At 38.6% G+C, this 14493-nt stretch overlaps 1 pseudogene; it reads left to right on the forward strand.

Annotated features, from left to right (window-relative positions):
- Positions 1-3300: 3300 nt before the first annotated feature.
- LOC104660251 overlaps positions 3301-14493 on the forward strand; it is a 36742-nt pseudogene continuing 25549 nt past the window's right edge.

A 14493-nucleotide genomic window follows, 5' to 3' on the forward strand; every position in this document is an offset into this window, starting at 1 on the left:
TTTGGTGGCATGCACCTGTAGTCCCAGCTACTCGGGAGACTGAGGTGTAAGGATCCTTGACACTGAGGGGTCAAGACTGCAGTAGGCCATTATAGCACCCTTGCACTCTAGCTAGGGTGACAGAGAGAGATTCTGACTCAAAATAATAATAATTAATATTCCATTTGTAAGTGGTAACAAAAACTGTAGAGTATTTAGGAAGTATTTGAGGATACTTAAGACCTGTATGGAAAAAAATTGAAACCTCAAATAAAAAATAGAGAATATAATCAAAATGAGAAAGACATACTGTATTCTTGGGAGGAATAAGTCAATATCACAAAAAATTAATTTTCTCCAAATTAATATATGTATTCAATTTAATCACATTCAAAATTGAATAGTTTTTTTTTTTTTTTTTTTTTTTCTGGGAAGCTGATACACTTACTGCTAAATGTTTGTGGATGAATAAAGATCTACAAGATAGAATAAAGGGAAGGGGAGGTACTTGCCCTACCAGATGCTAAGGCATATTACAATGCCATGGAAATAGTGATATTGGCACAAGGTCAGATGAATCAGTGGAACACAAGATCAATGGAACAGAATAAAGAGTTCAGAGATGGTTCCATATGGAAACTTAATATATGTAATGATGTTACCCCAGATCATTGGGGAAGGATAATCATTCTTCCTCCCCCAATGATCTGGGGTAAAGTCTTTGTATTTAGTAGTAGATTCTATTGGAAAAACTGGCTCCTAAGTGAGGAAAATTAAACTGGATTTCTATCTGACACCATATTCAAAAGTGAACTTCAAATAGAGTGAAACCCTAAGTGTAAAAGGTAATACTATAAAATTAATAGAAGAAAATGTAGCATATATTTGGGATCTAGAGGGCTTCCAGTTTTTGGTAAAGAAAGAGTAGCTTGTATCGGGCTGATTCTCCTGTCAATAACATTATAGACTCTTAACAGAATATAATAAATGACTATTTGAAGACACTGGAGAATGACTAAAGCAGGCAGAAAGTGTATGTATATAATTGTAGAAAGAAGAAAAAGCATACTGAGTGCAATCTACTTTTATCTGGCTTTTACCTTGAGATCGCTCACCATTTGAGTGGTCTATGGGGTGGAGCTCATGCAGGAAGTGGCAATCTTATTGGGCTTGTAGAGTCAGAAGAGTGCAGGGTTGCGAGAGCAGCTGGAACTTGAGGGGGGGAATCACAGAATAAGCCACAGAAAAGAGAATCCAAAAATACATACAAAAATTTCCTTCTAATTTATAGCCAACCCCTGAACTAGTCACATGCAGGGTAAGATTCCAAAAAACTCCTGGGAAAACAACAGCTGGAAGGCTGAAAGAGCTGAGCAGAAATTTTAGCAGCTGCTCTGCCCTGGGAATATAGAGTTTGCAGTTAAAATTCTGCCAAATTGGAGAGACTTGGCAAACACTCCTGGCTTTTGACTGACACCCCAGAAGGGGTGTCAGACCTTAGGAGTTGAGACCATGTCCCAGGACTAAGGGTTGTACCCTAGAACTACTGGCAAACTCACATAGACTTTCCTTAACAAAGGCTAAAACCAAGCTCCACAGAGTCAAGTCGATCTGCAGCAATCTGAGTCTCTGCTAGAAGGAAACTCAACACTTTTCAATCTGAGGGCCCGGCAAATTCAATGCACAAAGAAAAAACAACAAGATGCTCATAGTTACTCAACATTTTTTAATCCATGAGACTTAGTGAACCAAAAACATAAAGAAAAATCAAGAAGTCTGGGCATGGTGGCTCACGCCTGTAATCCCAGCACTTTGGGAGGCTGAGGCAGGTGGATGGCTTGAGCCCAGGAGTTTGAGACCAGGCTGGGCAACTTGGTGAAACCCCATCTCTACAAAAAATAATAATAATAATAGTAATAATAATAAAAATAGCAAGATGCATCATAATTATCAAAGATAAGGAGAAAATCTTAAAATCAGTCATAGGGAAAAAAGCCACATTATATATAGGGGATGATAATGATAATGATAAGAATATTGGTTGAGTTGACTTTTCATGAGGAACAATTGAGGCCAGAAGACAATGGAACAATATGCTCCATTTGCTGAAAAAAAAAAAAAGTCAAGTTAGAAGTCTATGTTGACCATAAACATCTTTGTTATTTTTTGAGACTGAGTCTTCCTCTGTTGCCCAGGCTGGAGTGCAGTGGCATGATCTCAGCTGACTGCAACCTCCGTCTCCCAGGTTCAAGCAATTCTCCTGCCTTAGCCTCCCTAGTAGCTGAGATTACAGTCGCACGCCACCACACCTGGTTAATTTTTTTTTGTATTTAGTAGAGATGGGGTTTTGCCATGTTGTTCAGGCTGGTCTCGAACCCATGACCTCAGATGATCCACCCTCCTTGGCCTCCCAAAGTGCTAGGATTACAGGCGTGAGCCACCATGCCCGGCCCGACCATAAACATCTTTATAAAATTAAGGTGAAATATAAGCATCTTCAAGTGAGCAAGTACTGTTAGAATTTATCTCCAGCAGACCTGCACTGTAAGAAATTCTAAGGAAGTTTTTCAGGCTTAAGGGAAAATTCAGGCCAGATGAAAAATCACACATATAGGATGAAATGAAGACTGTTAGGAATGGTAAATATGTAAGTTAATATTAAAATTATTATTTTTCTTTTCTTAAATTATTTAAAATTCATTTAATAATTTTAAAGCAAAAATAATGACAGCTGATTGTGGGATTTATAATATATGTAGAAGGAAGCTATATAATAGTAAAGAAGAGAAGAGGGAGTATGAATGTAACTAAGATAAGATTCTTACCTTATATGTGAAGTGGAATAATACCAATTTTAAGAAAGAGTGTGGGCCAGGCACGGTGGCTCATGACTGTGATCCCAGAACTTTGGGAGGCCGAGGCAGGAGGATGACCTGAGGTCAGGAGTGCAAGACCAGCCTGGCCAACATCGTGAAACCCCATCTCTACAAAAATACAAAAATTAGCCAGGCCTGATGGCAGGTGCCTGTAATCCCAGCTACTCAAGAGGCTGAGGCGGGAGAATCACTTGAACCCAGGAGATGGAGGTTGCAGTGAGCTGAGATCACGCCACTGCACTCCAGGTTGATCACGCCACTGCACTCCAACCTGGTGACAGAGCAAGACTCCATCTAAAAAAAAAAAGGAGTGTTATAAGTTATGGATGTAATTCCTAGAGCCATCATTTAAAAAATATACAGTGGTGGCAGTTCCGGTTAGGAGGTTGAGTTTGTTTATGTTGCTACAGATTTAGCTGCTGCTTTCCCCAGCTCCAGCTCCAAGATGGGAAAATCCTTCACCAACTTCATGTGCAAGAAGGACTTTCATCCTGCCTCCTAATCCAATATCAAAAAAGTATGGATGGCAAAACAGAAAATATATGATAAGAAGAAACAAGAAGAATTAATGGAGCAATTTCTTAAAGAACAAGAATCATATGATAATAGATTGCTTATGGGAGATGAATGTGTAAAGAATGGCCTTAATTTCATGTGTGAAGCCCCACCAGGAGCTAAAAAAGAAAACAAAGAGAAAGAAGAAACAGAAGGAGAGACTGAATACAAAATTGAATGGCAGAAAGGAGCCCCACAAGAAAAATATGCCAAAGATGACATGAATATCAGAGATCAGCCCTTGGGTATTCAGGTTTGAAATGTGTGGTGCATTAAATGTCACCAGTGGGGTCATGTCAACACAGATCAAGAATGTCCTTTGTTTGGTCCTTCTGAAATCAATGCAAGTTCGATTCCCACTGATGGCTCAGGGCCATCGATGCATCCCTTGGAGCTAATAGCGAAGATGAGAAACAGTGGGTTTGCACTGAAAGGAAATATACTGGGGAGAAACTTGACTGCAAATGATCCATCACAGGAGTATGTTCCAAGTGAGGGTGAAGAAGATCCAGAAGTTGAATGCTTAAAGTCACTAACAACTAAACAAAAACAGAAACTTCTTAGGAAATTAGATCGACTGGAGAAGAAAAATAAAAGAAAAAAGACAGAAAAAAGAAAAAGTTTCAGAAGAGCAGAAATAAACACAAAAAACATAAATCCTTTTCCTCCTTCTCATCTTCCTCCTCCTCCTCTTCCTCTACTAAGACTTCAGAAAGCAGTAGTGAGAGTGAGAGTGATAATAAAGAAAAAAAAAATAGGAAGAAAAGAAAGAAAAGCAAGTGTTCAGGGCATATCACACAGTGATTCTGAAGAGAAGGACCTGTGTAAGAAGAGAAAACTTCATGAAGAACTTTCTGGCAGTCACCATAACCAGGAAAAAGCCAAGGAAAAGCTCAGGTTCTTAAAATACGAGAGTTCTAGGGAGAATAGCAAATGGTGCCATTCCGATTCTGACAAAAAGTCCAGAAGCCGTAATTACAGCCCAGAGAAGAGAGGCTCTGAAAGAAATGAGGGGAACTCAAGACCAGCCTGGGCAACGTGGATGGCAGAACAGCTTGTAATCCCAGCTCTTTGGGAGGCCGAGGCGGGCTGATCACGAGGTCAGGAGATCGAGACCATCCTGGCTAACACGGTGAAACCCCGTCTCTACTAAAAATACAAAGCATTAGCCGGGTGTGGTGGCGGGTGCCTGTAGTCCCAGCTACTCGGGAGACCGAGGCAGGAGAATGGTGTGAACACAGGAGGCAGAGCTTGCAGTGAGCCAAGATCGCGCCACTGCACTCCAGCCTGGGGGACAGAGTGAGACTCCGTCTCAATAAAAAGCAAAAAACAAACCAAAAAAGATTACTTTTAATTACTCATATCTGTAAACTGTCGATTCAAGTACAAAACTACATGAGTACCGTAAGAATGAATTTTGCAAATATTTATAAGTAAGCTACTTTGGGGCTGTAGAAATATCTTCTGTTGGTAACTGTTTCTTGTACCCTATACCAGATAAAAACCACGTATAACTCTGTGACATTTTCTTTGTTCTGAAACATCATTAAAAGAATGACAGTAAAAATACATATACATACGTGTATGTACCTAGTGTCATATAGCTAAAAAGTCATTAAACTAGATGGGGTTCTAAAAAAGTACTTAATTAGACCAAGAAAGCGGGAAAAAGAGAACAAAGAACAGAGGGACCAAATGGAAACTGACAACATAGTAGATTTAAGACTTAACCCCAAACTTTTTTTTTGAGAGGGAGTCTCACTTTATTACCCAGGCTGGAATGCAGTGGTGTGATATCAGCTCACTGCAACCTCTGTCTCCTGGGATCAAGTGATTTTTCTGTCTCAGCCTCCCAAGTAGCTGAGATTCAGGTGCATGCCACCATACCTGGGTAATTTTTCTATTTTTAGTAGAGACAGGGTTACGCCATGTTGGCCAGGCTGGTCTTGAACTCCTGATCTCAAGTGATCCACCCACTTCGGCCTTCCAAACTGCTGGGAACGAGCATGAACCATCATGCCTGGCCAACCCCAAACTTATTAACAGTTACATTAAATGTACAGTAAGAGGCGGAGATTTTCAAAGTGAATAAAAAGAGGCAAGACTCAACTATATGCTGTTTATAAGATAATCACTTTAAATATAAATATAGAGACAGGTTGAATATAAAAGGATGAAACACAATATGTCACACAAACTATGTCATAAGGAAACTAGTATGACTATATTAATATCAGACAAATTAGATTTCAAGACAAAAAGTATTACCAAAAACAGTCATGTTATAGATAGAAAGTTAAAATCACGATGATATAATAATTTCTCAATTCTCAATGAGAAATAAGAGAAATCCACAAATATGTAGGTGATGTTAATATTCCCTTTTTTGCAACTGATAGAATAAGCAGACAAATCAATCAGTAAGGAAATAGAATATTTGAATACATGATCAAACAAATTGATATTTATAGAATACTATACCCAATAACTGCTGAATGTACATTTTTTTTGAAGAGCACATTAAATGTTTACTAATATAGACTATTTGCTGAGCCATGAAGCAAATCTCAATACATGTCAAAGTACTGACTGAAATCTCACAAAATATGTCCTCTGATCAAAACAAAATTAAGTTTCTTGAGAGCAATTAAATATATAGAAAATTTCCAAAAATCAAAAATTAAGCAACATACTTCTAAATAACTTATGCTCAAGAAAGAAATCATAAGGGAAATTAGAAAACAGTGTGAACTAAACGATAAGGAAAAACAACATATTGAAATTTGTGGGATGCAGTTAAAGTTCCTAGAGGGATATTTATAGCTTAATCGTTATTTATTTCTAGCTTTAATTGCTTGCGTTAGAAAAGAAGATTTAAAATCAATTATCTAAGCTTCCAACTTAAGAAAGTAGAAAAAGAAGAGCAAATTAGATGTAAAGTTTGTAGATGATAGAAAACAAAGAGCAGAAATCAATGAAATAGAAAATGTATAAACATGCTTGTATCAAAATATCTCATATACACCATAAATATATACACCATGTATCCACAAAAATTAAAAAAGAAAATGCACAGACACTAGGAGAAAATCAAAAGAACCAAAAGTTGTTTTTAAAAGATTAATAAAATTGAGTACTTAGGCTAAACTGATAGAGAAAAAACACACACAAATTACCAACATCAGAGATGACAGCCGAGGTATCCCTAGAGATCCTATAAATACTGAAATAATTAAAAAGGGACAGACCACTTTATGCCACAAATTCAACTACTGAAATAAAATAGACAAACTCATGTTACCAAACCCGTATAAGAGGAAATAGAAAATTTTAACAACCCTATGTCTACTAGAGAGATTAAAATTTTAATTATAAACTTTTCCATAAGGAAAATTCTAGGCACAGATGGCATTACTGGTGAGTTATATCGAATATTGAAATAAGAAATAAGGCCAGGTGCAGTGGCTTACGCCTATAATCCCAGCACTTCAGGAGGCTGAGGTGAGAGGACCACTTGAGGCCAGGAGTTCGAGACAAGTCTGGGCAACATGGTGAAACCCCCTCTCTATTAAAAATACATAAAAATTAGCCAGGCATAGTGGCATGTGTCTAGTCCCAGCTACTCAGCTGACTGAAGCGGGTGGATCACTTGAGCCTGGGAGGTCGAGGCTACAGTGAGCTGAGATTGTACCACTGTACTCCAGCCTAGGTGACAGAGTGGGACTGTGTCTCAAAATAAATAAGTAAGAAATAATACTATTCATATATACATCCTTTCAGGGAATGAGGACAGTAGAACACTTTCAAAGTTGCTTTATGATCCAGCATAATCCTGATACCAAAAATGACAAGAATATAACAAGGGAAGGAAAAAGACAATAGACTAAGATTTCTTGTGAGACACAAAAATCCTTAACCAAAAATTGACAAGCCAAAATCAGCATTGTATTAAAAAGATAATATACCATATTTTTGCAATTGCAAATTTTGCTGCTATAAATATGTGTGTGCAAGTGTCTTTTTCACATAATGACTTATTTTCCTCTGGGTAGATACCCAGGAGTGGGATTGCTGGATCAAATGGTAGCTCTAAATTTGTTCTTTAATGAAACTCCACACTGTTTTCCATAGTGGTTGTACTAGTTTACATTCCAACCAGCAATGTAAAAGTGTTCCTTTTTTACCACATCTACACCAGCATCTATTATTCTTTATTTTTAAATTATGGCCACTCTTGCAGGAGTAAGGTGGTAGCGCATTGTGGTTTTGATTTTCATTTCCCTGATAACTAGCGATGTTGAGCATTTTTTTGTGTGTTTCTTGGCCATTTGTATATACCCAAAGGATTATAAATTATTCTACTACAAAGACACATGTACACGTATGTTTATTGCGGCACTATTCACAATAGCAAAGACTTGGAATCAACCCAAATGTCCATCTGTGACAGACTGGATTAAGAAAATGTGGCACATATACACCATGGAATACTATGCAGCCATAAAAAAGGATGAGTTTGCGTCCTTTGTAGGGACATGGATGCAGCTGGAAACCATCATTCTTAGCAAACTATCACAAGAACAGAAAACCAAACACCGCATGTTCTCACTCATAGGTGGGAACTGAACAATGAGATCACTTGGACTCGGGAAGGGGAACATCACGCACTGGGGCCTATCATGGGGAGGGGGGAGGGGGGAGGAGGGAGGGATTGCATTGGGGAGTTATACAAGATATAAATGATGAATTGATGGGTGCTGACGAGTTGATGGGTGCAGCACACCAACATGGCATATGTATACATATGTAACAAACCTGCACGTTATGCACATGTACCCTAGAACTTAAAGTATAATAAAAAATAAAAATAAAAAAAATAAATTATGGCCACTCTTGCAGGAGTAAGGTGGTAGCGCATTGTGGTTTTGATTTTCATTTCCCTGATAACTAGCGATGTTGAGCATTTTTTTGTGTGTTTCTTGGCCATTTGTATATCTTCTTTTGATAATTGTCTATTTATGTCCTTAACCCATATTTTGATGGGATTGTTTGCTTTTTTCTTGCTAATTTGTTTGAGTTCCTTGTAGATTCTGGATATTAGTCCTTTGTTGGGTGCACAGTTGGCAGAGATTTTCTCCCACTCTGTGGGTTGTCTGCTTACCCTGATGATTATTTCTTTTGTTGTGCAGAAACTTTTTAGTTTAATTAGGTCCCATCTATTTATCTTTGTTTTTGTTGCATTTGCTTTTGGGTTACTGGTCATGAAGTCTTTGCCTAAGCCAATGTCTAGAAGGTTTTTCCAATGTTATCTTCTAACATTTTTATGGTTTCAGGTATTAAAGTCTGTGACCCATCTTCAGTTGATTTTTGTACAAGGTGAGAGATGAGGATCCAGTTTCATTCTTCTACATGTGGCTTGCCAATTATCCCAGCACTGTTTCTTGACTAGGGTGTCTTTTCCCCACTTTATGTTTTTGTTGTTACCCATTATATTAGTCCGTTTTTACGCTGGTGATAAAGACATATCTGAGACTGGGTAATTTATTTAAAAAAAAAAAAAAGAGGTTTAATGGAATCACAGTTCCAAGTGGTTGGGCAGACCTCCCAATCATGGCAGAAGGTGAAAGGCACGTCTCACATGGCAGCAGGCGAGACAGAGTGAGAGGCAAGAGAAAAGGAAAACCCCTTAGAATGGCGTGAACCTGGGAGGCGGAGCTTGAAGTGAGCCGAGATCCGGCCACTGCACTCCAGCCTGGGCGACAGAGCAAGACTCCGTCTCAAAAAAAAAAAAAAAAACAAAAAAAAACCCATCAGATCTTGTGAGACTTATTCACTACCACAAGAACAGTATAGCGGAAACCGCCCTCATGATTCAATTATCTCCCACCAGGGCCCTCCCACAACATGTGGGAATTCTGGGAGCTACAATTCAAGACGAGATTTGGGTGAGGACACAGCCAAACTATATCACCCATCAACCAACAAGTGGATAAAGAAAATGTATATATATATACACCATGGAATAATACTCAGCTATAAAAAGGAATGAAATAATGGCATTTGCAGCAACCTGGATGGAACTAGAGACCATTATTCTAAGTGAAGTAGCACAGGAATGGGAAACCAAACATTGTTTAGTTAAGCTATTAGGACACAAAGGCATAAGAAGGATACAATGGACTTCAGGAACTCAAGGGGAAAGGTAGGACAGGGGTGAAGGATGAAAGACTGCACATTGGATACAGTGTACTGCTTGGGTGATGGGTGCACCAAAATCTCAGAAATCACCACTAAAGAGCTTATCCATGTAACCAAACACCACCTGCTCCCCCAAAACCTATTGAAATAAAAAATAAAATGAAATAAAGTAAAATTTCTCAGCCCTCCCACCCCACCAGAAAAGGATAATACATCAAAACTGAATGGGATGCATCTCAGGGCTACAAGTTTGGTTCAACATTTAAAAGGCAATAAATATAATTCATCGCATTAATAGAATAAGGGAGGAAAAATCATAGGATTATCTCAATAGATGAAGAAAATGTGTTTAGCAAAATTCAACATCTAATCATGATTATTTAAAACAATAACAATTTTCAATGGAAGGGAACATCCTCAGTCTGATACAGGCATCTGTAAGAAGCCTACAGCTAACATAATAATAAATATCAAAAAGCTGAACGCTGGCTGGCATAATGACTCATGCCTGTAATGCCAGCTCTTTGGGAGGCCAAGACAAGAGGATCACTTGAGGCCAAGGATTCGATACCAGCCTGAGCAACATGGCAAAACCCTGTCTCTACAAAAGAAAAATTTAAAAATCAGCTGGGTGTGGTGGTGCATGCCTGTAGTCCCAGCTACCTGGATGGCTGAGGTGGGAGGATCACTTGAGCACATGAGTTTGAGGCTGCTGCAGTGAGCTCTCATTGTGTTACTACACCTCAGCCTGGATGACACAGTAAGGCCCTATCTCAAAACAAAAACAAAAACCAAAACCCTAAATGCTTTCTCCTCAAAATTAAGAACAAAGTCAAGATGTTCCCTTTCACTTGTATTCAACATAATAGTGGTAATTCTAGCCATTGAAACAAGATGAGAAAAATGAATAAAAGGCATAAAGGGCCAGGCTCAGTTGCTCACACCTATTATCTCAGCCCTGTGGGAGACTGAGGTGGGAGGACTGCTTGATCCCAGGAGTTGCAGACGAGACTGGGAAACATGGTGAGACCCTGTCTCTACAAAAAGTTAGCCAAGAATGGCTGTACATGCCTGTAATTCCAGCTACTTGGGAGGATAAAGTGGGGAATGGCTTGAGTCCAGGAGTTCAAGGCTGCAGTGAGCCGTGTTTGCACCACTGCACTCCAGCCTGGTGACAGACAGAGACTCTGTCAAAAAAAAAAAAAAAAAAAAAAAAGCTTAGAAAAGAAGTAAAATTATCTTTATTCATTAATTATATGCTTATGTGTGGAAAATCTTACAAAATCTACAAAAGAAATTGCCAAACTCAGGACATAGGGTCAACATTTAAAAAAAATCAATTTTATCTATACAGTAGCACAAGTAATTTAAAAATTAAATATAAAACAATATCATTAACAATAGCTCTGAGATCCATAAAGTTCTTAGGAATACATTTATCAAAAGATGTGTAGGACCTCAGATAAAACCACAAAGATGGGGAGAAACCAGAGCAGAAAAGCTGAAAATTCTAAAAATCAGAGCACCTCTTCTCCTCCAAAGGAACGCAGCTCCTTGCCAGCAACAGAACAAAGCTGGATGGAGAATGACTTTGACAGGTTGAGAGAAGAAAGCTTCAGACAATCGGTAATAACAAACTTCTCTGAGCTAAAGGAGAATGTTCGAACCCATTGCAAAGAAGCTAAAAACCTTGAAAAAAGATTAGACGAATGGCTGACTAGAATGAACAGTGTAGAGAAGACGTTAAATGATCTGATGGAGCTGAAAACCATGGCACGTGACATGGGAACTACGTGACACATGCACAAGCTTCAGTAGCCAATTTGATCAAGTGGAAGAAAGGGTATCAGAGATTGAAGATCAAATGAATGAAATGAAGCAAGAAGAGAAGTTTAGAGAAAAAAGAGTAAAAAGAAACACACAAAGCCTCCAAGAAATATGGGACGATGTGAAAAGACCAAATCTACGTCTGAGTGGTGTACCTGAAAGTGATGGGGAGAGTGAAGCCAAGTTGGAAAACCCTCTGCAGGATATTATCCAGGAGAACTTCCCCAACCAAACAAGGCAGGCCAACATTCAAATTCAGGAAATACAGAGAACGACACAAAGATACTCCTTGAGAAGAGCAACTCCAAGACACGTAATTGTCAGATTCACCAAAGTTGAAATGAAGGAAAAAATGTTAAGGGCAGCCAGAGAGAAAGGTCGGGTTACCCACAAAGGGAAACCCATCAAACTAACAGCGGATCTCTCGGAAGAAACTCTACAAGCCAGAAGAGAGTGGGGTCCAATAGTCAACATTCTTAAAGAAAAGAATTCTCAACCCAGAATTTCATATCCAGCCAAACTAAGCTTTATAAATGAAGGAGAAATAAAATCCTTTACAGACAAACAAATGCTGAGATATTTTGTCACCACCAGGCCTACCTTACAAGAGCTCCTGAAGGAAGCCCTAAACATGGAAAGGAACAACCGGTACCAGCCACTACAAAAACATGCCAAATTATAAAGACCACTGATGCTAGGAAGAAACTGCATCAACTAACAAGCAAAATAACCAGCTAACATCATAATGCCAGGATCAAATTCACACATAACAATATTAACCTTAAATGTAAATGGGCTAAATGCTCCAATTAAAAGACACAGACTGGCAAATTGAATCAAGAGTCAAGACCCATCAGCGTGCTGTATTCAGGAGACCCATCTCATATTCAGAGACACACATAGGCTCAAAATAAAGGGATGGAGGAAGATCTACCAAGCCATGGAAAACAAAAAAAAAAGCAGGGGTTGCAATCCTAGTCTCTGATAAAACAGACTTTAAACCAACAAAGATCAAAAGAGACAAAGAAGGCCATTACATAATGGTAAAAGGATCAATTCAACAAGAAGAGCTAACTATCCTAAATATATATACACCCAATACAGGAGCACCCAGATTCATAAAGCAAGCCCTTAGAGACCTACAAAGAGACTTAGACTCCCACACAATAATAATGGGAGAATTTAACACCCCACTGTCAACATTAGACAGATCAACGAGACAGAAAGTTGACAAGGATATCCAGGAATTGAACTCAGCTCTGCACCAAGCGAACCTAATAGACATCTACAGAACTCTCCACCCCAACTCAACAGAATATGTATGAATTTCAACAAAAGGTACCAAAGGGGGAAAGAAAAGACTTTTTAACAAAGTGTCTGCAACAACTAGATATCGGTATGGAAAAAAATTCCATCTCAACCCCTACTTTACACTGTACTGAAAAATTAATTTCAGGTGGATCAAATATCTAAATGCACAAGCAAAAACTGTAAAGTCCCCAGAAATAAACACAAGAGAATATTTTCACAACCTTGGGGGTGAATATGTTTCTTGGAGAGGTCTCAATAGGCAAAATCTATGAAAATTTAATACTGATAAATTTTTAAGAGAGTGAGGAGACAAATCACAAACTTGGAGAAAATATTTGCAAAAGACATATCTGATAAAGAACTATTATACAAAATATAGAAAAAACTCTTAAAACTCAGCAATAAAAAAATGATCAACCCAATTAAAAAATGGGCAAAAGACCTGAACAGACACCTCACCAAAGAAGATGGCCGATAAGCATATGAAAAGATGCTGAACATCATATGTCATTAGAAAATTGCAAATTAAGACAACAATGAGACAGCACCATGCACTTTTACAAACGGCTCAAATCCAAAATATAATACCAACAACACTTAATGCTGGCAAGGCTACAGAGCAGCAAGAACTCTCATTCATTGCTAGTGGAAATGATAAATGGTATAGGCACTTTGGAAGACAGTTTGGCAGTTTTTTAACCAAATTAAACATACTGTTATCATACTATCCAGCAATTGTGCTCCTTGGTATTTACCCAAATGAGTTGAAAACTTTTGTCCACACAAAAACCTGCATACAGATATTTATAACAATAGCTCTGGTTGGGCATGGCGGCTCACACCTATAATTCCAGCACTTTGGGAGGCCGAGGTGGGCAGATCACTTGAGGTCAGGAGTTTGAGACCAACCTGACCAACATGGTGAAACACTGTCTCTACTAAAAATACAAAAATTAGCTAGGTGTGGTGGTACGTGCCTGTAATCCCAGCTACTTGGGAGGCTGAGGCACGAGAATCACTTGAACCTGGGAGGCGCAGGTTGCAGTGAGCCGAGATCATGCTACTGCACTCCAGCCTGGGTGACAGAGCAAGACTCCATCAAAACAAAACAAAACAAAATAAAACAAAACACAATAACTCTGAGATCCATAAAGTGCAGCTTTATTTACCATTGCCAAAACTTGGAAGCAACCAAGATGTCCATCAATAGGTAAATGGGTAAATAAACTGTGATACATTCTGACAATGGAGTATCATTCAGTGCTGAAAAGAAATGAGCTATCAAACCCTAAAAAAGGCATAAGGAAGCCTTAAGTGCATGTTTCTATGTGAAATAAGTTAACCTGAAAAGCTACATAACTGTATGATTCCAATTATATGACATTCTGGAAAAGACAAAACTATGAAGACAGTAAAAAGATCAGTGGTTGCTACAGGTTGCGGGGAAGGAAGATAAATAGGCAGAGCCCAGATTAATTTTTGGGCAGTGAAACTACTCTGTATGATACTATAATGGTGAATACATGTTATTTTTCATTTGTCAAAACCCATAGTGTATACAACACCTAATGCAACTATGAGCGAACCGTAATGCAAACTATGGACTTTGGGCGATAATGGTGTGTCAGTGTAAGTTCCTCGATTGTCATGGAAGTTCCACTGTGGTGTAGGATGCTGGTAGTGGGGGAGGCTGTGTTTTTATGTGGGCAGGAGGTAAATGAGAACTCTCTGCACTTTCTGTTTGATT

The sequence above is a fragment of the Rhinopithecus roxellana genome, chromosome 3 (assembly GCF_007565055.1).
Source record: "Rhinopithecus roxellana isolate Shanxi Qingling chromosome 3, ASM756505v1, whole genome shotgun sequence".
Lineage (NCBI taxonomy): Eukaryota > Metazoa > Chordata > Mammalia > Primates > Cercopithecidae > Rhinopithecus > Rhinopithecus roxellana.